We start from the raw sequence: 26,270 nt of genomic DNA, 5'->3' as shown, positions 1-26,270 counted from the left end.
GCTGGTGGAGAAAAAGGGGGCAACCAGGCAAGAGGAGTGAGCTAGATATTTTGAGGTAACAAGAAATAGCACCAATATAATGGGTTGACTTGATAGGATTGTTCTAATTTCCTAGAAGGACAAGCAATACTTGCGATCTTTATCTACCTTGAATGCAAGATTCAGAATAGAGTCATCAATGGGTTAATCACCAAGACTGGTTAGAGTGATGGAAGTCAATTGCTCCCATCAGCAGCTGGGACTCAAGAACTCAAAAACAAGAAGTCAGGGGCTTCTAGTTTCTCCGTGATCATTGTCAGACCTGCATACATGTACATCTAAGATTGAGTAGGTAAATACTCTACACCCAGCCCTGGCTGAGTAGCTCAGATGGCTAAAGTATTGTCTCCATACATCAAGGTTGCAGGTTCAATCCCTGGTCAGGGCACATACAAGAATCAACCAATGAATGCATCAATAAGTGGAACAACAAATCGGTGTCTTTCTCTCTCTCCTTCTCTCTTTCCCTCCCTTGCTCCCTCCCTCCCTCCATTTTTCTGGTGGCAGTGGTGATGGTAGTCATGCATGTGTGTGACATTTCTCCATTAAGTGTGAATTTACTGGTCATTGTCTCCAGTATGGTAGACACACTAATGAAACAGAAATCAAGATTTCCTCCAGCTACCCTCCTGCACTCAGTGCTACTGAATTTCTGCTATGGTATTTGGCAATACTAAATACTTGGTTTGGGAAATATTCTTGTGCCTGGTACATACTAGAAGCTTAATGATTATTTGTTGAGTGACTAAATGATGTGAAGTAATTCCTTAGAAATTTCTGAATAATTTTTGAACTTTACCTTTGATTTCTTTGGATTTAACACACAAGGTCAAGAGTTTTTTATTTTGGACCTGAACTCTATTAAACTTCAGTTTTGGAGTTTTAATTTATAGACTTTACTTTCTCTATGTGAAATTTATAATGGGAATAAGTTTACATCAAATTGAAGACATTGCCACATTGTTGGCATTTCATTAATGTTTAACTTTATATTGTCATTTAATGCCCCTGCCAAATTTCTGATGAATCTATTGGACAATGTGGCTAGATTAAGAATGCATTTTCAGCTATTGGACAATTTAATTTATGCACCATCTCTGAACTTAGCATTGATATTCATTGTTCACTCATTCAAAATAGTGTGATCTATTCCTAGGGATTCTGTGCTTATCCCTTTAAACCAGAGGTCAGTAGCAAATTGGAGTGCTAAATGGTCCTCGTGTAGTTTTTTTTTTTTTTTTTTTTTTTGCTTGTATAATGTTTAAAATAACACAAAAGCAGATTTCTAGTTTTGTTCAAAAAAAAAAGAAGGAGGAGGAGGAGAAGGAGAAGAAAAAGAAGAAGAAGAAGAGGCGGAGGAGGAAGAGGAGGAGGAGGAGAAGAAGGAAGAAGAAGAAGGAGAAGGAGGAGAAGGAGAAGGAGAAGAAGAAGAAGAAACAGTGCATCCCTTCTCCTGGGACTATATCTGCTGCCTCCTTTGGCAGAGGCAGACGGTCTTCATTTTCCCACAGTCCACCTCCAGGCATTCAATGATGTTATCTGTCTGGTTATTGGAGGCAATACTTCTTGTAGATGTGAGCAACTGGCTTCTGCTCTGAGCCTCTAGCTTTAGAACACCCTACTCTGGCCTTCTTTTGGCTATTCTTCTCCTCATGGGTCAAGGAGTCCAAGAGCCAAGGGCACAAGCCCACATCAAGCTTGAGCTGACGTTTTCCTAAACCTAGACTAAGTTACAAGTGCCCACAACTGTGAAATTTCATGTCTAGTTGGTTCTAGCCACTTCTGGGACCTGTGTAAGCCATTCTCTGGGTTGGCCTTCCAAAGGCAGACACGTGACCATTTCTGTGAAAGGTGGAGGGAGAGGACAGTGAGGATGGAGCTTGACCTAGAGAGTTCACATATATGGTAGGCCTCCCAAAGATATCCACATCCTAGTCCCCAGAACCTATAAACATGTCACCTTACATGGTAAAGGAGTCTTTACTGATATGATAAAGTTAAGCATTTTAGGAGGGAAAGATTATCCTAGATTATCTGGGTGGGCCCAACGTAGTCACAAGAGCTTTATAAGGGGGAGGCAGGAGGATAGGAGTCAGTAGTAAGAAATGTGATAATGGAAGCAAGAGGCTGGAATAATGAGAGGGTGGGTCCATGAGCCAAGGAGTACAGGCAGCCTCTAGAAACTAAAAAATGCAAAGGAATGAATGAATCACCTCCACGGGGCCTCCGGAAGGAATGTAGCCCTGTGGAGACCTGGAGTTTACACTAACTTACAGAATGGCAAGATAATAAATGGGCATTATTTTAAGCCACTAAGTTTATGATCATTTGTTACAACAGCTACAGGAAACTAGTACAACTTGCTTACATGGGAGGCCGCTGAAGAGGAGCCAGGGATGAGAGAGCAAGAGAAGGTAAGAGGCTGCAGGCTAGGGCTTCCATCTGTACTCTTGTTCGGGGCAGCCTCCAATATTAATTCATAACAATATAGGCTCAAAAGATATTGGTTCAGTGAAAGACTTAAATCAAATTCTACACATACACCTCATATTTTAATTTTTACATATCATGTCTGTGCAATAGCCAAAAGGCCAGGTACTGTTAGCAAAATAGTATTTAAGAAATCCATCCATTTATGTATTAGTTACAAAATGATTCAGGAGTAGACCACAAAGATGATTTCATCAAATCATGATAAACCAGATGTAAGGAAGAACAACATTTTACTGAGGCTTGATTTCATGCATCTCTTTTGACAAGCTTCAAACTAAATTTCTCTGTATCAAATTTCTTAAATATTTACTTATGTCTTATGTTCCCAGGAAAGAGACATCATAATATGTTATGCTATAGTTCAAAAATCAAGGAAATTAAAACCAGAAAATATACTAGACTCTTGGTATGGACACACTGTTAATCCACCAGGATAAGGGAGAACGAATTAGATGTTCTGATATTTTCAACTCAGCCTCTACCAATTGCCATCAGTTCACATATTTAGAAAAATATTTTCAGGGGTGGGCATGGCAGGGGAGAGCAATGGGAGAAAAACTGGGACAACTATAATTGAACAACAATAAAATAAAATAAACTTTTAAAAAACTTCCCCAACAGAAAGATGATTGGTTCAGTGGTTTAGATCTATAGAACAATGATTCTCTTCCCAATTAGAAAATAGTGCTAAAACTGAGTGTTTTGGAGGATAGGCAGAAGAAGTACCTAATAAGAAAATATTTTTCCACAGTTTCTATTTTATCTTAGGGGATTTTCTTAAATTTTGATTTGGTTGTATATATACTTACCACAAGTCCCTTTGTTCACATAAAGTTCATATGAAACAAACAAACTAGAATCAAAATCACATGAAAAAAAATTTTTTTTCTTTTTCTTTCTTTTTTTTTTCTGGTCCAATGATCTAAGTTGTTACTTTACTTGATTCATCCAGGGACCAACCCAAGGGCAGTGAGCTGAGCTGTCAGATGCACATGAACTCAGTGGCCCATCCATGGCTGGAAGAGGCTATGCTGCAGAGTCATGGACTCCACACAAAGGTTTGACTTGGTCAGAGCCTAGGCGTAGTCTTGAAAATTCTGAAAAGTCAAGACATGTTGAAAAAGTCCTCTCTGTCTCTTTCTCTCTCTCTCTCTCTTCCCACACACCCACACCCACACCCCTCTCAAGAGAAACATCTGGAAAACTAAGATTTGTCCATGGGTCTGCCTCTAAAGAGAGCGAAGGATAAAACAGAGAAGAGAAAACAAATCAGGAAAAAGTAAGGGGATCTTCAAGGAACAATGCTCTGACTTAAAAAAAAAAAAAAAAAAAAGGAATAAAAAGTTTTCATAAGTTATCTAAAGAACATCTGGCAGAAATTGACCTGAAAATGTAATTTCAAACAAGTGTTCTCTCAAATCTGAAAAGAAACCAAAACCTTATTATAAATATCCTAGTGGAGGTTTTTAGAAGAACAGTAGATGAGACTGCAAGGATTTCATGTACTTTGGGTTTTTCCTAAATTCATCTCAGGAAAGGGCAATCAATAGCATTCTTGGCACAGCTTGACAAAGAGCTTCTTGTCTTTTGGCTGAATCTGTTCTCTTGGATGTATGGGTTATACCCCATCTTCTCAGAACCTCTCAGTTTCTGTACTCTTTTGGAAAGAATGGAAATCCTGTAAACACTCCCTCTAAAAGAGCACTATATTTAAATAGAAAAATCTGGAAAAATACAAAACAACATGGAAATTTTTCCTGGCTGGTCTTTGTGCAGCTGACTTGGCTCCTAATATCCTTCCCCACTTCCTGGCTCTAAGAACAAGTCTTTGGTATCAGGACTCATCAACTTCTACAGGAGTCCAGTGTGATGCATGCTGGACCATCTGCAGGCACTTACCCCAGCTGTGTGCCAGGGGAGATGTTCCCGAACAGAGATATTTTAATCCTCTGAAATTCAGACTTTTTAAAGAATATTCTTTAAATGTGACTGACCCTTGCACATAGGTGGGTTTGAATCAATCAGATCTATATTATGATAAAGGTTAAAGCCATTCTCCTTCTTTACTAAGTGTGAACAGATGCTAGAGAAAATCTAAACTCTTTTCTAACTCCTTCTGTCTGATAGGATCAAATCCATCTTTCATGCCAAGGCCATGCGTCATGGAGAAGCTAATCTGTTTAGAGCATGATTCCATTGGCAGGAAGTTTATTGGAGAAGACCATACTTTCGACACTTCAAGCTGACCCTCAGGTGCATCCATTCAGTTCTCCCACTGTGAATGAGAGCCCAAAAGTCAAGAAGGAGGAGGACGTGAAGACTCTGTGAAGTCTCTTACCTTTCATCTCATGCTGTTTCTTTGAACAACTGTATTTCTCTCCAGTATTTTCCCCTACCACCACCTTATTTTCCGGCTACTTTGTCTTATCCAGGTAATTGCTCTTTCTTTTCAGCCCCTTCCCCTGCTTTTGACTCCTGTTTTGTAAGCCAACTCCTTCCTTCTTCCTTTGGGCCTTTCCCTCACTTCTGTACTTCATTCCAAACCAAAATAAAGTGAACAGTCCTCAATGCCTTAGAGTGGGATCCCCAATATTTTCAGTGAGAGGAATGGCTCTTTATTTCCTCCATTTCCTCCCCTGCTCTAAAATCCCTGGCTGAAGGACATATGGCAGTGAAATCGGCAGGGCTCTCCCCCTTACCTTCGCAGTGGTGTTTCTCAGAGTATGGTGGGCACACCGCTAGTGTTACTGGAGACAATTTTAGGAAGTGCATAGTCATGGTAGATTTGGGTTGTGTATTTACTGTAATTTGCATTCGAAAAAATATAACTGGCATATCAGATCTGTAACTTCACAGCTGTTATGCTTAAAATGAAAATGTAAAGAGGGACTAATTTAAAGAAAGATATTAAGTAAAAAGGAAATAGTATAGATAGAATGTGGCTATGGTAAAAATCATGCAGATGGGGCATGAATGACAAAAGCCTGGGAAACACCATTTGATGGAAATGACCTGGAACTAGGGAAAATGGGACATGATGTCAGCCTCTGGCCATACTTTCTCCTTCCTTGCCAAAGCCTCGAACTGAGGGCAGAGGGTGGGAACGCAGCTGTTACCCAGGCTGGGGTTCACAATTTCACACCAGGGTTCAAAATATGTAGAAATGTTTCTGAATGGATAAATCAAATTCATACCCACTATAACCAAGGATAACAGTGACATTAAATCTGCAATTAGAAGCACTCTGGTATAACCCAGTTTAGGGAATAGAAAGCATCTAATTTGGGTTTGCCTGATATTTTCTCATGATTAGACTAGGATTAACAATTTGGGAAAGAATACCACGAAGTGAATAGTCCTTCTAATTGCATCATATCAGGGAACAGATGCTATCAATATGACTTAGCAGCAGCTCTAGGAAACTAATATAGCACCTGTTTATTTGATGCTATGTTCTACTCTGTATATATCTGATAATACACAAATTATCCACCTTATTTCAAAGGCTACCTCAGTTATATCACATTTAAGACTATCTAGATCCTTCCTAGACCTCTGTCCTCGGTAGCAAAGTTGAACATTTATTTTCTGTTACATCCCTACCACCTAGTGCAGTGCCAGGTACAGAGTAGGTGTTCATTAAATGTTTGCTGACTTGAATATCTACAGGCTTCCTCTGTCAACCCATTAGATTGGACAGGAGGATCTCCCTTCTAAGACTTTTCTTTTTTATCTTAAACTCTGCTGGGTGAAGCCTCCCTCCATTTTTCACGCCCTCCCTCCCTCCCTTCCTTCACTCCTCCCCCTAACCCCACCCTCCCTCCAATAATATTCACTGGACACATACCATGTGCATAGCATAGTTCTAGACTCTAGAGAATTAGCAGTGAACAAAAGACACCAAAATCCTTGCCATTTTGGGGGCTTACATTCTAATGGGGAAGGAAAATCTCAGACCTCACATTGCAAATCACCAATGTCTAAATGACAACTAAGCAGTGGTACAGGGTGATAGAATGCACTTTGGAGATGGTTTCCATGGCTTTATTTGGCCAGCTGTGGTCTTGTGGCCTCTTTCCCAACAACCAAAGGCCCCAGCTGAACAGCTGTACTTTTCTTATCCAATTTTTAAATTCCTCTCCCCTTCCTGAGAGGAAGAGTGAAGGGAGGAGGGGAGTAGGGGGAGAAAACAAATGCGCCAGAAAGAAAGTGGAGAGGAAGGAATGGGAATAGTGATTCTCTTGCAGCACAATTTAGAGCCAGCCCTTCCTGAGCTGTGCCAGGGGAACTACCTTGCCTATGCTCATAGCTTTATTACTGTTGCATCATTACGTTGACAACATAACTGCAGTACTGAGAGTGTCATATGCCAGGAAGTGGTCTAGACACTCACCACCTTGAACCCACTTTCTCCTGACCGCAATTCTATGAGACAAGTACTATTGTTTTCCATTTCACAGGTGAAGAGCTGGGTGCTCGCAGAGGTCAAGTCATTTGCTACAAGTCCCACAGTGAGTAAATAGCAGAGTCCAGACACAAATGTTTGTGGTTTGGGCCCCAAAGCCCTGGCCCTTGCCCCCTGTTTTCAGGGAACCCCCTTCCCCAAAAGGAGGCAGCCCATGGCTACGGCTGCCCAGCCTATATAGCCTTCAAACAGGATTTCCTTCCACAACCCTCTTGCCAACCCTGTCCCTTTTATAACTTCCTTGTCAGTATTTTTCTCTACCCCCCGACCCCAGCATTCTGTATTTACTAGGGTACAGGTTTTTTCAGTGATATTTGCTGAATTTCCAATGGTCATAGTCTCTCTATCTTTCCCAGCACCTCTTAGCCTTTTAATTCTTTCCTCATTATTTAAGCCAGCATGGAGCAATTTTCCAAAACCTCCAATTAGCAAATGCACAGAAGAGACTGGGTCCATAATTAATTAGTGATCTAGGACACAACAAGGCAAAAACAAAGATGAGGATGTGAAAATTACCAGAAACTGACCCTGCAAGAGGAAGATGCACACATTCCGGGACCCTTCCTCAGGGGGAGGAAAAATCCAACAATCTACTAATAAATTCAAATCTCAAAAGCCTCTCCACATGTGTTGGGATTGAAGGGACATCAGTGACTGGGTGATAATTCCAAATGGAACATCTTCCCCTCCAGGGTGAATGGCTGCCTTTATTCTAGTGGTGAAAGAACTCTTTCCATATCATTTTCTTGTGGGGAAGGTTGGCCTCTCTTTCCTTCCACAATTGTTCAAGCTTCTTTACAGACAGTCTCTCCTGCAAGATGGCCCCAACACCTAGAATTTCATTAAAGCAGAAGCCAGGTTAGAACATCGGGATTTAAGAGACCCATCTAGGATGACTGTGGAGGCAGAGAAAGGGAAGGGAGTCAAGCACCAAGATTCCCAGGTGTGCAGTTACTAGTCTAATTTGGGGAGAGGTAGAAGGGCTTGGGGAGAAGTTCATCCAGTTCAAATTCACCCTGACATCAACTTGTCATGCAACACTCACAGTGAAGTGTAAATGACAGGAGCGTGCTAGCACAGCTGTTAGTGAAAGTGCAACATTTTCATCAGGAGGAAATAGAAATGACATTCATTTTTGATTATTGGGGACTCTAGTCACTGCCAGAAAGACCAGACAGAGCCAGAACAACAAGTCTGAAAGTTCCCACATCTCACAAGGGTGACATAACCGCCATCACGTACTTGCCAGAAGTGAAAATTGGAAGCCTTATATAGAACATTAGAGTTAAAGGAATCTTTTACTACTTTTCTTTATCTACAGCCTAATTTCATTTTGGTTCTAGGTTGGACTAATGCCAGCTTTCAGGGCCAATTTCTGCACTAAGGGAGTGTGTTTAAATCCACCCCCCAACCCCCACACACACCACAGTCTAAGCACTCTGCTTATTACCATGGCAATGGATATAAGCAATGGCAGATGAAAAGGAAAGGAAAATGAAGATGCCCACCAGGACTTTTATAAGACAATACTACTTGCTGCTGCTGCTCAAAAGAGTAAATACTATGATGCATGTTGCTAAGCAATGTTGCACCTTCAGTCCTTAATAAGTCCATTAGTAGCACAGGGTGGGACAAACCACATTATGAGAATGATAAGATGGTTTGCTTTACTTCTGTGAATAATCAGCCTCAGCAACCATAGCTTCCAACACAAAGTAGAAGTGATTAGCCTTTGCCCCTGGCCGGGATGCATATTGAAACTCAGTGGTAAATGTCCTGTGGAGAAGTCTAAGGGCTCTCTGCCAGCCCACTCCCCACAGGGCCCACAGGTCTGCAAAAATGAACGAATTAATAAAAGAGCACACATTCTTTCCATGAAAGGCCTCTTCTCCACTCTTGTATTTGTATAAATAGCAAGTGCTGGAAACTTGTGAATTTTAAATATACTTTAAGATTTAGAGTAAAATGATTCTACAAACGTTTAACCTTCTGATTCAAAGATACCACTGCTTTGGGAGATCCTGTGTGAGGGTGACTGACTCTGCAGGCCAGTCCCAGACCCTGTATTGATGGCAACAATCCTGTGGTTTATAGGTACTAGGAAGTTGCTCAGATTTAGCTGTCATCTAATGGTTTCTTGCTTCTTTTTTTCCCAGCATTCCCTGGTTACCCCTAATTCCAAGTTACTTAGAATTCACAGTATCCAGTATTCCCCAGTTATTCAGCATTTCCCAGCTACTAAGTATTAGGCAGAAATAACCTGTAATAATAATAATAATAATAACAACAACAACAACAACCTTTCAGCAGGATTCTACCAATGGAATTCTGGAACTTTTCATCTCTAGACAAGCAATGCTACACAAAAGACACCACTTATAAAAATTAGAGCATAGAGTCTGGATGGAATCAGACTCCCTCGGGTGAATCTCAGGAACACAATTTCCCATGGAAGTGACCGGGCAAATGTCTTCTTGCCTCTGTGTCTCTCACCCACTATCACAATGGTTAAATAAGTTGATTTATGAAAAATGCTTAGAGTAGTGCCTCCTTCTGGCACCTTCTGGCTCCGGGGCAGAGCTATATAAGTATTTGCAAGAGTCTTCAACCTCTCCCCCCTCACCCCAATCAATATAAAGCCAATTCCACAGTTTGTAAAGAGGGAAAAAAGCTGACTCCAGTGTGCACCCGTAGGATCTATATTTACTGCTTTTAAATTTCTGAGGAAGCTACTGATCTAATGAAGCTAGAAATAGCCAAATTTTGAATTCCTATAACATCAAACTGTTACTAATTATGGTTCTGGTCATATGCCATATGTTTCCCAGAAATAACAAATGTTCCGTGGAAAAGTAAGTGGCTAATAAGGGAAGGAAAAACATATATAGTAAATGTCCTTGTTTTTCTTGGCTGTTAACTTTAATGTAATGAAATATTTAATGAAAATATATGAACAGTCAGCTGCAACTACTTCTACACTTCAGAAAGACTCTTGAACTATTGAAAGTTAGAATCTATGTTCACATAGCATTGTCAAGTAATTTCTTTTGAATCTGTTACATTTTAAGTTTTGAAAAATGTTACTCAGATCTCAGTATTTTTCCCAGCAGAAATTACAGAGATAGATGTTAAACTAACTCCATGTGATTCTCATTTTCAGAAACACAATTTGAGACTGCTTAAGAGTGTCCATGTGTCCCTTGAGTTGCAGTAAAATAAACCAGTTTAGCTTTAAATATAGCTTTTTGTGTGGGTTGCTTTTTTCTTATTAGGGACACATTTCCCTGAGATAATTTCTCAATATTGCCATTTAACAGGCTAAGTGTTTTAGATTTTTAAAAATCTCCCTTTATTTTATTTAAATATGACTTAAGTGGATTTTCGCACCTACCTAGTGAAAGAAAATTAAATTATTAATCAAATGATTGTCATTTATAAAGGCCATATCAGAACTAAGAGGCTGGAGGTATGTTTTATTTCAGTACATTTTATACTAAAAAGCATGTATTTTTAAAATAAATCAGTCTGATATTCTCATTCATCCCTATTTTCTGATGCTGATAAGACATGGCAATCCTGTATGTGTTAAAAAGTGATCAAGACCTGATCCAAGCTACTATGGAGACAGGTCCTATTATCTGCAGTGTGATAGTACTGCATGCAGTAAGTGTGCTTACTATGTGACAGGCAATGCTAGGTGCTAGAATTATAGTGATACAAAAGCAGGCCGGGTCCTGTCCTCATGGAGCTTATAGTCTAGGGCACTGCTGCTTAAAGTGCAATCTGTGGACCAGCACCACCCCCTGAACTATTTCTTACCAGACTGCATGCAATAGGAGAAGTAAAGATATGTCAAGTAATTGTTTGGACAATTTTACAGTAACTGGGTATTGCTGCAATATCCAACATGTCATCCAGTGGGATGGTGATCAAGTAGACTCATCCTGCCTCCCTGCATGATTGTCAAACTTGCATGATGAATTTCACATGGTGTGATCAAAGGACTGGTCATAGACAGGAGGACACCTATTGGCTGTGACAAATTACGAATTTAAAATAATCTACTCCTTCCAATATATAGTTTGAGGAGCACTAGTCTAGTGCATTATAGGAAAGAGAGAGGAGTGGGGAGAGAGGGAGGGAAGGAAGGGAGGGAGAAAGAGAGTTTAATTTCAACTGAGAATATCTGAAAAACTTCCATGGAAGAAATTATTCTTTTTTTTTTTTTTTAAGAGAGGGGAAAGGAGAAAGAGAGGGAGAGAAATATCAATGTGTGGTTGCCTCTCATGTGCCCCCAACTGGGGACCTGGCGTACAACCCTGGCATGTGCCCTGACTGGGAATCGAACCAGTGACACTTGGTTCGCAGGCCAACGCTCAATCCACTGAGCCACAGCAGCCAGGGCTTATTCTCTTTTTTAATGTTAGCATTCTTGGAATTTCAATATACATTATCAACTGCTTTGAGGAAAGTCCAACAAAGAAAAGACTTAAGCTATTGATCAATAGAATTGGAAGAAACTTGATTTTCCTTTGTCTCTTCAGTTTCCCATGAATTGAATGGGTAATCATAGAAAGAGACAAAAAATTAAGATCAAGATAAAGAGGGAAAAACAAAGATCAAGATAATCCAAATTTCATTTCAACCCCTGGGTTAGTGAGCATGGGCTGTATTTCTTTTTATTTTTATTTTTTTAATTGAATGTATTGGGGTGACACTGGTTAATAAAATACAGGTTTCAAGTCTATAACTCCACAATACATCATCCATATACTGCATTGTGTGTTCGCCACCCAAAGTCAAGTCTCCTTCCATCACCATTTATTCCCCTTTACCCTCTTCTACCTCCCTTATCCCCCTTTCCCATACCATTGTCTGTGTCTATGAGAATTTTCTTTGCTTAATCCCTTCACCTTTTTCTTCCTGCACTCTCAACCCCTTTCCCCTCTTACAACTGTTAGTCTGTTCTCTGTATCCATGAGCCTGTTTCTGTTTTGTTTGTTTATTTTGTTTACTAGATTCCACATGTAAATGAAGTCATATGGTATTTATCTTTCTCTGACTGGCTTATTTCACTTAGTATAATGTTCTCCAGATCCATCTATGCTGTCACAAATGTAAGAGTTTCTTCCTTTTAATGGCTGCATAGTATTCCACTGTGTAAATGTACCACAGCTTTTTTATCCCACTTATCTACTGATGGGCACTTGGGCTGCTTCCAAATCTTGGCGACTGTAAATAGTGCTGCAAAGAACATAGGGGTGCATATATTCTGCACATATAGTAAAATTGGAACAATACAAAGAAGAAATAATTCTTAAGTATAGATTGGAACTTAAGGGGTAGAGTCAGCAGCATGAGGAATATGAAGGAAGAAAAGTACAGAAATGTCTTGGGCCACCTAGTTAGTTGCAGTTGCAATGCGATATGGGGGTGGGGCAATTGGAAGTAAAGGAGCTAAATGTGAAAGGTCAATTGCAGCCAGTTAGTAGAGGGCTTCTAATGCTATGAAAAATAATTAGAACTTCATTTCTGAGACAACGGAGAGTTCTTAAATATTCCTGAACATGACAGTGCCATGAAACAAAATAATATTGTTCTCATTTGCATATTGATCTCTACATGCAACACTTTGAGGCAGGGGGCCTTTAGGTGAACTTAATAATAATAATAAGGAATAATAAGGAACTTCTAAAACTAGTTATTTCAATGGTGTCTTATGTTAGTCATATTTCTAAGTAAACTTAGGCAATTTTAGGTCTTGTCAGGCACCATAGCATAGTAAATCAACACTTTAGAAGATCTAATCCTGTATGATTCAAGTGATTTTTATATGTCATTTCTTAGCTTAACAGCAACAAGGACAACACACATTCTTTGTGTTTTCAGAAACTCCAGTTAAATCAGAGATTAGAACATTAAACCAATATACTATTGTAAAAACTTACACTGAAATGTCAAGTAGCTTCACCAAAGGACACATAAGTGGCCCTTTTTTTCTCTCTGTTGTTCTCAGCTTTCTATAAAACTAGAACTGAAGTCATTAACTGTGCCTCATTTTAAGTTTCTATGTGTCACCAAAAGGCTATTAATTCTTGCAGCTGACTGACCTGGAGTGTTTGGCAGCATTAAGATTTCCACAAATGTACCTTTTAAAAAATACTTATGCTACAAAGTAAGTTTTAAAGGGTATGCCTTCTCACCAACAGAAAAAAACAAAAACAAAATAAAACAATGTATTACCATGTTAAGATTTCACACATTTGACTGAATAAAAATATAATTATTTAGTCTTCTAATTCTGGTTTCATAATTTTAAAAATTGTGATGTAAAAACTATAGAATTATAAAGATACTATCCTGTTGAACTGAAAGCCACGCATTTAGAATTGGCCATGTTTGCAATGCTACCACTATAGCACGAAGCTCACACACAGCATGGTGATTCACTCACGGATCAGTGGTTCTTAACTTAGAGTGACTCTGCCCCTCCCAGGAGACATCAGCAGTGTGTAGAGACGGATGTGGAGATACTCCTGGCAGCAGATTACCACTAAACAATCTATACTGCATAGGCAGCCCCTCACAACAGAGTGATCTGGTCTGACATGTCAATGGTGTTACAGTTAAGAAACCCTGTAATAATGAATCACACTAACAACCTTGCCGTCCGTCCTCTTGGCATATATGAAAATAACTTTAATTCATGCAATCGGAAAGTCAGACACAAAGAAGTTCCTGAGGATTAAAGCAGATAATTATTACGCCTCCCTTTGATACAATGAACTACACCCTAATTTTTGTAAGCAAGACCTGAAGGTGTCCCTCACAGGTTTAGTTTCATCCATGGAAATGCTTTATATACAGATACAAAAACATTGCCATCAGGACATCTTCAAGCAGATCTTTGGAAAAGACAGACATGACTGAAAACTCAAACAAGGTTCCAGATATGCAGTATTTTCTGAGTTGTAAGTCACTGATGATGTTAAGATGCACCACGAGTTAAATAACAGCTCTACTTAAGTGTGTACATTGATTGTAAAATGTGAACCTTTTTAGTGAGTAAATATGCAAAATCTATGAAGTAGATTAAGTGTATAAGAAGACATACTAAGCTCTTTTGGTAAAAAGAAACAGAAAGACTGAAAAGCTCTTCCTTTAATCTTTCTCAATCAGGGTTAGTCTCAGTTATTTTCACTTTAATTTTTACACTCTCTTCAACCTTCCACCACCACTCCAGGGAGAGGTTGTAAGATGCAGCGTGCATAGCAGTACCTCCACTAGATCCTCAGAAACAAGAACAGACTAATTCAAATCTCACAGGTTCCCTCTGTTTTCCTCTCTTGGAATTTCTCCAAGTCTTTGACTGTGAATTGAGTACAGCAAAGAACACCTGTGCTGAGCATGGTCCTAGCACTTCTAGAGCATGTAACTTCATGTAACTAAACAAAGAAATAAGCACATTTAGACGCAATACATATAATATTTGAAATTATTTTAAGATTCCATCTAAAAGCCAACATACGCCACTTAAACATAAAGAAAAACTCACTATAAAACCTATATATTTGTTTATTGGCATATTACCTGCTTGTTCCACTGGAAGTTAAAATCCATGTGAACAGGGATTTTGTCTCGCGTTTAAATGAGGGAGTGAATGAATGAATATCTTCTCCCAATCAGCAGACTCAATATACAGTTGCAGACTTCTTTTACTTTCGCACTAATGACAGGAGGCAATAGGACTCACTTCATGTTATTAACTCTACACGTCCATTCACTCATTCACTCCCTACTAAGTCTTTCATGACCTGCCCCTGCCACCATCCAGCTTTCCCTCACATCACGCCCCCATTGCTCCCAGCAATACTGGCCTTGGTTCAGTTCCCAGGAAGCTCCACGCTCTCTTCTGTCTCAGAGCCTCTGCCAGAACACTCTCCTCTCCATCCCCAGCCCCTTCAGATTCCTCAGGAAGGCTTCCCTGATCACTTACACAGGTATAGTGCCTATTGCATTTTATAGTTTCATAGTTTCTCGTGTTCGGTTCAGTTTGGTTTTCATGATAGTACCTACCACATTGGTAAAATATATTTGTGGAATTATTTGATTGATGTTTCTCCCCACCCCATACCACTCAACTGGAGGCAGAAGCCATGCCTGCCTCGTTCCCCATTAATATCCCCATTGTCCCGCACAGTGCCTGTCAGATAGCGAGAGTTCAACCAGTATTTATTGAATGAATAAATAAGTTATGTTTCTAGGAGCATAATCTGTTACCAAATATATGAGTCCATGTTCTACTGTATTGTTCTTCCTCAGGCTCAAGTAAGGTGTTTAATCAATACTTTTTGGTTAATTGAAATCATTTATCTACTGCAGACTGCATTCTCAGAAGTTTACGTGACACTAAAAGAACTTGTTGCAAAATTGCTGAGAAATCAAATGCTTTCTATTCTTTTTATTTTTTTGACATACTAATAAAAAAAGCAGTTTGCTTTTTTCTCTTTTTTTCATTTAATTTATTAGCTGTTCTGGCATTAAAAACATAAGTGGGTAGAAAACGGTGGTCAGGAAATCAATTATTTGAATAATGTCTGTATTTGTTTCTATGTCTGTATTTTAAACATCTGGAAGCAGATTTTAATTATCCTCTAAATATTTGGTGTCTTGTACTTGCAGCCTCGAGATAAACTCTCCCCATTACTGCTCCTGAATGAAAGAGTCTCTGTTTGACAAAACTGGTGTTTTTGCAAGAGGAGAATTTATGGAATATTGAAGATAGAGCAGCAAACTCCTAGGCTAAGAGAATTAAAACAGTATTTTTTTTTTTTTTCAAGAGGAGGAGCAAGAAAGAGGTCTTTAATGCAGGGAACTGTAGGAAAAACATAATCCCACATAATATCACGTAACTAAGAAGCTGGTCACATAGGAAGCCTTGGGGAAGAGTATGGAATTCTTGAGGACCCAGATAAAATGATTGTAGCCTCAGGGAGCTAAAGAGAGACACCTAGACAACAGGCAATGAGAAATCATTGTAAACCCGAAATTTATTTATATACTTCACTTTAAAATAGTTTCTTTACATATATCTTCCCTACCTATTGGTATCAGGACCTCTGTCAGTAGGCAATTTTTATGCAAGTGTGTAGAACTCTTAAACAAAATTCCAGAAGTCCCAGGAAATTGGGGCAGAAGTTGCTAACTTAAATCATCCTCTTGGAAAGGCTGAGGCAGGAAGTTCAGCCCCCGTTAAAGGGGTCCCCCTCATCCCTGACTTGGTCACTCCTTTCATAAGCTAGCAGTAGTTGAACAGGGGTTCATTCACTGCCTCAGAGCTTTTCTGTCAATTTCTCATCCCATTGGTCCTCCTTTGGGTCTGGCAGATGCCTCCAATCTGCAGCAAGAAGTCCTACAGCCTCTCCTTATTGCACATACACCAGAGATGAAGTAGAGTTTGTTTGAGGCTCACTCGAGAAGGGATTCTCCAGTGAGGGACCACCTGTCCCTGAGATCACAGACACAGAAAAGACACATGGGTGCTGGAGGAAGAGCAGAAACAACCAGAAGCCAATAGCAGCCACACTGACTCTCTACACCTCCATGTCAAGGGGCAAGGTTCATATGTTGAATTGTACTCCTGCTTTACTGTCTTTGGGCATTTTCTTATTATTCTTCAGTTTGATGTTAGAAAGATCCAAGGAACTAATGCAATGGCTATGATCATATTTAGAGTTGTGATATTTATAAGTAATTCAACCAGAGTCCTACAAGAAACAGCCTCTGAGGCTGCCTGATCCCTACCAACTTGAATGCATAATTCTATCTTGGCCTCCAGAAGAAATGCTTTGGGGTTGAGACTTAATTCTTAATGTCATGAGGAGGTAAAAAAGACTCTATTTTACTTAGCATAACTTCAAATATTTCTTTACTGTTCTATGGATCTTATTAAGAGGACTGACGTACCAAATTTGGAATAAAGAATTATCACTTTCACTTTCTTATGATATTCAGATAAGCCAAGTTGCTCATCTAATATTTAATAAGCCATAGAGACTTGATGGGGATAAGGGAAGTGGGACAAGTTAAGTACATTTATGTTTCATTTTATATCAACTTATCTCCCTCCGCTGCAATGTCAGTAAAATACAAAATAAGGTTTTGTTCTTGCCCACGTTTATTCTATTTTTGTCATTTGATCCTCATATAAAACTATTTGGCCAAGTAAATATTGGATTAATATTGATGCCTTGTTTACAAACAGCCAGGGCCTAACCCATATTACCTCTCTTCCAAATCTTGGCTAGCTCTCATCTAGGGCCATGAGGATATTTTGAAAAATATCCACAAAATTCATATACCAGATTTCCCTTTCTGAAAAGCCAATTTCCTAAATATTCCATGAGATGGCTTTTGAGACCCACATCAGCACACTAGGAAAGTAATAATATTCCTGTCTTAACAGGAAATTCACTATTGTGGTTGCTGCTCTCCTGATTATACTACAGCAGAATTTCAGAAGAATCTTTTTTGAATTAGAAAGCATCTCTTCTACTTGCTGCACAGTATCCTCTAAAATTTTCCACACCAAATGAGTAGATTTGGAAAGTAAGGAGGAACACAGACATATTGCCTTTTTTTCCCAGGAAGCAAAACAGGTTTTTACATTATCAGTTATCCTGGTTTTTATTGTTTGTTTGTTCTGTTTTGTTTTGTTTTTAAGTAAACCTCTTATCCTTAAATAAGGTTTCTATTTAATCAGAGTCACCATAGAAGAGAGAAGAATTTTTTCTTAATTTAGAATGGGTAGTTTTCTTTTTCAGTAACATAAATTTATCAAGAGTTAAAATGGAAATGTATACCTCATGGCAAAGCTTTAATAACACATATAAGCTAGCATTTTCTATTTACCAAAGACCAAAACACCTCAACATGCAACAGCCTAAGTAGGATGCAAGACCTTTGCATTCCGAATCCTAAGTTACACAGTTTGAAACTCAGGCATTCAGAGAGGTTAAGAAAGTAACTCACAGTATGCCGTCACGTGGAGCCTCAGGCCTGGGAGCCTTCCACAGTCTCACAGCCAATTTTATCACCAGCAGTTCTATAGCCCTGCAACTGAGATCACTCATAATTAATGAATATTTTACTTGAAGATCTGACAGCTCAGTTAAGCAGTTTATGTAAGGCTGCTGCTTTTAATTCTTCTGTAGTTGTCTTTACAAACAGGAAACAGGAAACACACCTTCAAGAACAATGACATATTTCAGTCTATTTGGTCTTGGTGGCTCAGAGTACTCAGGGCTGAGTCTATATCACAGCAGTCCCCAAAAGAGCAGGACTCATATCCTGGTATTTCACAGTCTAAAATCCTTTAGACAGGTGTTATGCAAGCAATTTATTCTAGGGAGAAACAGGCATTCTCAGTAACATTCAGGCCTCAGTCCCAGAAGGACTATAAACTTCAGGATAAATTCATGTATACATATGTATGTATTATATATACATAACTGTGTAATATATTAATATATTATTTAAAATATATACATTGTTTAAAATAATAAATAACATACTAAATAACATCACAATAACATACAATTTTTCCCTGAAATACACACAAACTATCATTCAACAATCTTTTGGCTATAAATAACAGAAAACACAACTCAAACTCACTGATACAAATAACAAAAACAAGAAAAGAAAATAGTTTGGTTCATTAAACTGTGGGGAAAAAAAACCCAGATATAGGCAGGGTTGGTTTTGGGAAACCAGAGGTTCACAATATCATTTGATTCTCTGCAATTCTCTTGGCACAGGTGTTCTCTGCAAATTGACTTGAACTTCCAGCTGCCTCCCCACATGGTACAAAGAATAATATAGCTGCAGCAGTTGAAGACCACACTTTCCTCTTCCCAGAGGACAATGTGAGCAGGCTGGCTGTCCCAGTCTGATCGAGGTTGCTCAGATTGCCCCTTGCTGAACCAGCCACCAAACTTTGCTGAATGACTTTCAATTAAGCAAGGTTTGTCTGTGGAGGTGAGGCTGGAATCATTCCAAAGAAAAATCACATGAAAAGACATTCAAGATGCTCTGAGGAAAGGAAAGTGGGGAAAGGGATCATGAGGAGAAAATCAACAAATGTGCACAACAACAATGTTCAGCAATAATCCGGATCTGAAGATCTGTGTCTGAGGATGTGTATCCGTGAAAACACTAGCTCCGGGGTTATTTGAAAATGTCAGAAAGAGGATAAACTGAGATTCAAGAGATGACTACCCAAGTCTTGACATTTAGTCAAACTTCCTATTAGCATTAGACTTGCTCTCTGAGAGAGTAACTCAGCATATGTCCTCATTGTTTATGAAACACATTTCATGGTATATAAAGTGCTGTTACATTTGCTCTTCCACTTCGTCACCCACCAGCACATCACTGTAGATTTATTTACAGCAACTTCTTGTACCCAGTACAGCATGCTTGGCTACCAAGAAAAAATTACCAGGCATACCAAACAGCAAAAAAACAACAACACAATTTGAAGAGACAGAGCAAGCATCAGAACCATACATGGCAGGGCAGTTGGAATTAAAGGACAACAGAACTCTCATGACAGCTGGAATAATTTACTGAGACAAAAGCCAAGGCAGATTCATAGCCAAAAATCTATTCCAGAGGGATTAAGGAACTTAGTTGTGAAAAGCAAAATGTTAAAACTTGAAGAAAAAGTAAACAAAACATCTTTCTGACCTCCAAATGGGAAAGGAATTATTAAGGCACAGAAGTGTTAATTAATCACAAAAGGAAAGATTGATCAATTTTCCTAGTGTAATATTAAGGTCTATTTATCAAAAGTACAATAAAGAAAACAAAAGATAAGCCACTATCTGAGACAAATTTGCAACATGTAAAATCAACAAACGACCAGTATTTGGATCATATAAAGAAATGTTACAAATCAGTAAGAAAAAGGGAACACAATAGAAAGATGAGCAACAGATCTGACACATTGTCACAGAGGAGAAAATACAAATGGTGAATGAACATATGAAAAGATGAACAACATCATTTGTAATCAGAACAGTGCCAATTAAACAGAGGATAGGAGTATAAATTCACATAAACACTTGGGAACAATTTAACCTGATCTTATGAATCTTACCAGGTTGAAGGTTTACACACCCTCCAATTGAGCAAAGCCATTCCTATCTATGTTCTCTAGAGCAGCAGTTCTCAACCTGTGGGTCGCAACTCCTTTGGGGGTCGAATGACCCTTTCACAGGGGTCGCCTAAGACCATCGGAGAACACATATATAATTACATATTGTTTTTGTGATTAGTCACTATGCTTTAATTATGTTTAATTTGTAACAATGAAAATATATCCTGCATATCAGATATTTACATTACAATTCATAACAGTAGCAAAATTACAGTTATGAAGTAGCAACGAAAATAATTTTATGGTTGGGGGTCACCACAACATGAGGAACTGTATTAAAGGGTCGTGGCATTAGGAAGGTTGAGAACCACTGCTCTAGAGAAACTCTTGTATATTTGCATGGAGAGATATACACAGTGTGTTTTTAACAGCTTTATTCAAAACAGCAAAAAGCTGTATTTAACACAAATGTCCACCAAGAGGAGAGCAAATAAATTGAGTTCTACTCATACAATAAAATATTAGACAACAGGGAAAATCAATAAATCACAGATGCATGCAACAACTTAGGTGAACCTTAGAAATCTAATGAAAAAATAAAGCAAGTATCAGATAACTGCATGCAAATGATGGCATTTTTTAGTAAATGAAGCTCAAGAACAGCCAAACCTAAAACTATTTTTGTTTCATTAAACCCACATGTAATACATTTTTTTTTTACAGTTCTATAATCATTTTATCACATATGGAGATTCATGTAGCCACCACTGTAATCAAGATGCAGAACTGTTCCTCACCACACAAAACTTCTTACTGCCTGGTCACACTCACCCCCTCTGCCCCCATCCCTTATCCCTGGAAACCACTAACCTGTTCTCCATCTTTTTAATTTTGTCATTTCTAGAATATTAATCATTTGAACCATATATTATGTGATATTTTGATATTGGTGTTTGTTTGTTTGTTTGTTTACTCAGCATGATGCTCTTGAGGTCTCTCTAAGTTGTCGCATTCATCAATAGTTGTTTCCTGTTATTGTTGAATAATATTCCATGGTTTGAACATACCACGGTTTGTTTGAACACTCATTGTTGGACATTTTAGTTGTTTGGGCTACTACAAATAAAGCTTCTAGGAGAAATTGCATACAGGTTTTTGTGTGGTTATAAGTTTTTACTTCTCTGGGATAAATCACAGGAGAGTGATGCTGGGTCATATGATAAATTCATGTTTCATTTTTTAAAAACTGCCCAACTATTTTCTAGAGTGGAGATACCATTTTAACCAGCAATGTATGAGAGAGTCTGTTTTTCCACATCTTTGTCAGCATATGGCATTCTTGTTATATTTTATTTTAGTTTTTCTAATGGTTGTGTAGAGAGAGTTCACCATGGTCTTCATTTGCATTTCCCTAATAGCTCCTGGTGTTAAATATCTTTTCATCTGCTTCTTTGCCATCTATATATCCTTTTCAGTAGAATCTCTCTCCCTCCGTCTCTCTCTCTCTCTCTCTCTCTCTCTCTCTCTCTCTCTCTCCATATATATATTCTCTAATAGAATTGTTTCTTTTTTAACAAAGTTTTGAACGAGTCCTTTGTCAGGTATGTGTTTTGAAATTATTTGCTATCAGTCTATAGTTTATCTTTCATCCTCTTCACCGAGTCATTCATAGAGCAAATATTTTTAATTTGGATAAAACCCATTTATTTATTTTTTCTTTTAGAAATCATACTTTTGCTGTTATATTTTAAGAACTCTTCATGCAGTAATAGATTCTAAAGTTTTCAGCTATATTTTTTTCTAAAAGTTTTACAGTTTTATGTTTTATATTTAAATCTACAATCTATGTTGAATTGTATAAGGTGTTTTATGTTTGTTTTGCCTATGGATACATAATCACTCCAACACCATTTATAGAAGAAAAAAAGTCTTTCCGTCATTGAACTGCTTTGGATAGTTGTCAAAAATCAGTTCGCTATGCTTATATGTGGCTATTCCCAGGTTCTCTATTTTGTTCCATTGATCTCTGTGTGTGTCTGTCCCTCTGCTAATTCCACACAGTCTTGATTATTGTAGCTATATAATAAATTTTGAAATAAGTAGAACTGTTCCTCCAACTTTATTCTTCTTTTTCAAAATTGTGTTAGACATTCTATTATAGTTATTTCCTTTTTTATATAAATTTTTAGAATAACCTTGTCTGTATATACAAAAATCTTCATTGGAATTTTTGTCATTACATGAAACCTGAATATCAATTTGGGGAGAATAGATGTCTTTGCTGAATCTTCCAATTTATAAACATAGCATGTCTCTCCATTTATTTGGGTCTTCTTTGATTCCTCTCATAGGCATTTTGTAGTTTCCAACATACAAATTCTGTGCACGTTTTGTCAGATTTACACATAAGTATTTCTTCTTTTTGAGCAATTATAACTGATTTGTATATTTAATTTCAATATCCATGTATACACTGCTAGTATATAAAAATACATAGGGTATTTTTTTTTTGTAGGTTTCATTGGATTTTTCTAATAGACCTCATGTCATCTGCAAAGAAGAGCAGTTCTATTTCTTTCTGATCTGTATGCCTTCTAGTTTCTCTTCTTACTTGATTGCACTATGTAGAATTTCCAATACTATGCTGAATACAAATAGTGAGAGAGGACATCCTTGTCTGCTCCTGATCTTCTGGGACAAGGATTCAGTCCTCTCACTATTAAGTATGCTGATAGATGCAGGTGTTTTGTAGACATTCTTTATCAATTTTAGGAAGTTCCTCTCTACTTTTTTCTAAAAGGCTTTTTTTTAATCATGAATAGCTAGTTAAATTTTGTCAAGTGATTATTCTGCTTCAATTAGTGCAATTGCAATTTTTTAGATTGTTTATATGGTAGAGTATACTGATTGCTTTTCATATTGAATAGTCTTGCATCCCCAGAATAAACTTCATTTTGTTATGGCATATAATTATTTTCATATTCAATATATTGCTAAATGCAGTTTGGTAATGTTTTATTAAGGAATTCCGTGTCTCTCTTCATGAGAATCATTAGTCTCTAGTTGTCTCATGCTGTACTGCCTTTTTTGAGTTTTGATGGCCTGCCTCTGTGTGCTGAGCTTGGGATGGAAGGAGCATGTATAATAAGCAGCTGGTGGCCTCATACAAACATCTCCTAGAGAGAAGAGACTGTGGACCCTTAAAATCAGTGTGTGTGGAAAATAGGAGTAAACCCCCACAACCCTTGGTTGGGGAAAAGGGAAAGTGGATGATAAGGTGTTTAAGATACTTTACATATCAATGACAAGGTAATGGCTGTGCCTTTCTTGAAGGGTAGAGGACTGTGGCCCAGAGTGAAAGGTATACATGACTTTAAGAGTGTACAGTGACTCGTGACATAGCCAGGGGAGGTGGATGCTCACCCCAGATGTCCCTGTGTCACTGGGAACTCTTGCCCTGACTAAAGATGGCAGCCAAAAGAAGGTAAAAGATAATTGGGAACTGGCAAAAATGGCACCTCAGAGGATGGGATGGATATGAGGTCATGTAGGAAGTTCCAGGCCGAGCACTTAAATGAGGGCAGGCTGAAAGAGAAGGGAAGAAGCCATGTTGTCTGTAGAGAGAGAGGAGCTACTTCTGCTTCTCTGAAGGATGTACGGAGAAGTCAATCTGTTAGGATATGTGCCTCCCTGGACTCCACCATGATCCGGTGTAACATGGCACATGTTTCCCTGAACCACTGCATGGAGGCTGAGAACAGTGCACCCCAGATCCCAAAAGAGAGAGCTGCTGTGAGAGGATGGTGACTGAAACCCACAAATGCACATTCCAGAGAGGACGGAGATCTGTTTGCGTGGCCAGCATAAGGACAGATAAGGATATGGGGAACTTTAGGGCATGGTTTTGGCTTGTAACCTTTTGGGGAACAAGGGAAGTGCTGGTTCTCATGAGAGAGGAGGCTTTGAGCAGGAATGCTCTCAGCCCCCCTTGTCCCCCAAGATTGGAACCCTGTTAATAAAAACCTGTTTCCTTCAACACTAATTGTTGGGTCATGTGTCAAGGCACCAAGTGGCCAAGCTCCAGGTTGCTTGGTTACAGGAGGACAAATTAACCCCCAAAAACTTGGTAAATACTAACAGCAAAAACTAAAAATAACTAAGCAGAAGTAGTCTACTTTTAGGAATTTCATTTGTGTCTCTGTGTTGTGGAGAGGAGGAGGAGAGAGGGAGGGCTGTGGAGAAGGGACTGGAAATGTTAATGTTCTCTGGAGGTGGAGGCACTAAAAGCTTTCCCAGGCAGACCGTACCTCCCCACCTCCTCCCTGAAATCAATCTGTCTGTCTGTCTATCTGTCTGTCTGTTTCTCTCTCTCTCTCTCCCTCTCTCTCTCTCTCTCTCTCTCTCTCTCTCAGCTTTCTCAGGCTCCCTCCTTGTGCTGCAAATGAGAAAAAGCAGCTAAGAGACTGCGGACTGTTTTGCTCCTCAACCTCATCCTCTCCCTCTGCAGAACAGCCTGGCCATCTTTTGACCTGAGCTCCCAGAGAGCCGAAGGTGGTTGGGATCAATGTGCATCACCTATACATCTGTGAGTCCCTGGTATTCTGGGTGTGACAGGGCATAGCCATTAGTGCCACATGACATAATCTGCCTGGTTTAGACAGGAATTCACAGACTGAATTTCTACAAGTCCCTCCAAAATGCCCTCTGCTGTGCACCCCTTCTGCCCCCGCTTCTAGAACTGGGGACGTGAATAAATGACCCTGATCCTTACATGGCCAGAACTGCCTGATTTAACAAATGGAGAAGTGAAAGTCTGTTCAATCCTGTTTCTGTCATTTTCTTTTCCCTAGTGAGCAATTTAATTATGTTATGAATCGATGCGGCTCGCTAGAGCTGGGGGAAGATACAATAAGAGGGAGAAAAATTATTCTCACTTGGATGAATTATACAGACCTTTTCAGCTCTTGTCAGATCTGTGCAAGCAGAAAAGAGGGAATGTTTTGAGCCTGAGTCTTCTCCTTCTGTTCCCCTAATCCCTCCTTCACAGATGCAATCTCAATATCATGGTCAGACAGCAAAAAGAAATAAAAAGCCTCCATTGCTCTTCCCTCCTCTGAAAACCTCCATATCTTTATCACCCCCTCTTTCCTTCATTACTTGGAGGAAGAGGGCGCATCCTCCAGGCAAAGGTTAATGCTTCCATTCATGTCCTTCCTTCCACCACCTCTCACTCCATCCCTATCCCCTTACTCCTCTTCAGCATGCCACTTCTCTAGACTCCTCTGCAAAGCTGGAAAACAGGCTTGGTCTCTCTAACCCTGCAAACCTGCCTTCTATTCTTTTACCCTGTACCACCCCATCTCTTTCCTTCTCTTCTACATGCTTCCTAAAAGAAGGGTCTGCACTGAGTATTTCCATGTCTCTTACTTTATTTACCCCTTAACCCATTGCAACTAGACCTCTATCTGCTTTCTTCAAAATCCCTAATGATTCTCAGGTTGCCAAATGCAATGACCTTGACCTTTCTGCTCAGCCCTCCTGAAACTCACTCTGCCCTTTGATTCCATGATGGTACAATAGCTTAGCTTCCTGGGACCCACCTCTCCATTCCAGGCTCTTCCACTATCTCCTCTTCTTCTGACCATCCCATAATTATGGGCAATCCCCAAAGCCCAGGGTTGCCCAGCTCTAACAAATAAAAATATAGAATGCTCAGTTAAATTTGAATTTCAGATAAAAAAAATGAGTAACTTTTTTAGTATATGTCCTAAATGTTGCATGGGACATTATTTTCAAACATGATTCTTTGTCAACCTGAAATTCCATTTTAACCGAGCATCCTGTATTTTACCTGGCAATGCTATCATAGTTGCTTCTTCAACACTCATCTCCTCTCTCTAATGTCCTCCCTTATTGATGTTTCTATGTCCAGAGCTGCAATAATTAAATAATTATCTTTTCTTGGGTAATTCCTAAATCTTCATCTCTAGCACCAATTCTTTCTCTCTATCTCTTTCTCTGTCTCTCTCGTCTCTCTCTGTCTCTCTCTCTCTCTCTCTCTCTCTCTCTCTCTCTCTCTCTCTCTCTCCCCCCCTTTCCCTCCCCTCTCTC

At 39.0% G+C, this 26,270-nt stretch overlaps 1 protein-coding gene across 4 annotated transcripts in view; it reads right to left on the bottom strand.

The window, feature by feature from the left end:
- NCALD (neurocalcin delta) overlaps window positions 1–26,270 on the bottom strand; it is a 377,772-nt gene that overhangs the window by 140,062 nt on the left and 211,440 nt on the right. For 3 of the 4 annotated variants that reach the window (XM_090283488.1, XM_090283487.1, XM_090283490.1), the window contains one exon: window positions 18,029–18,115. The exons of the other annotated variant lie outside the window; for it this stretch is intronic. The gene's annotated coding sequence lies outside the window, so the exon portion shown is untranslated. The remainder of the gene's footprint in view (window positions 1–18,028; window positions 18,116–26,270) is intronic. 4 annotated transcript variants of the gene reach the window in all.

This window comes from Furipterus horrens, unplaced genomic scaffold (assembly GCF_987537825.1).
Source record: "Furipterus horrens unplaced genomic scaffold, mFurHor1.1.pri manual_scaffold_7, whole genome shotgun sequence".
Classification (NCBI taxonomy): Eukaryota; Metazoa; Chordata; class Mammalia; order Chiroptera; family Furipteridae; genus Furipterus; species Furipterus horrens.
Note: the sequence above shows the minus strand (reverse complement) of the source record. Positions and strands in the feature narration are given on the sequence as shown.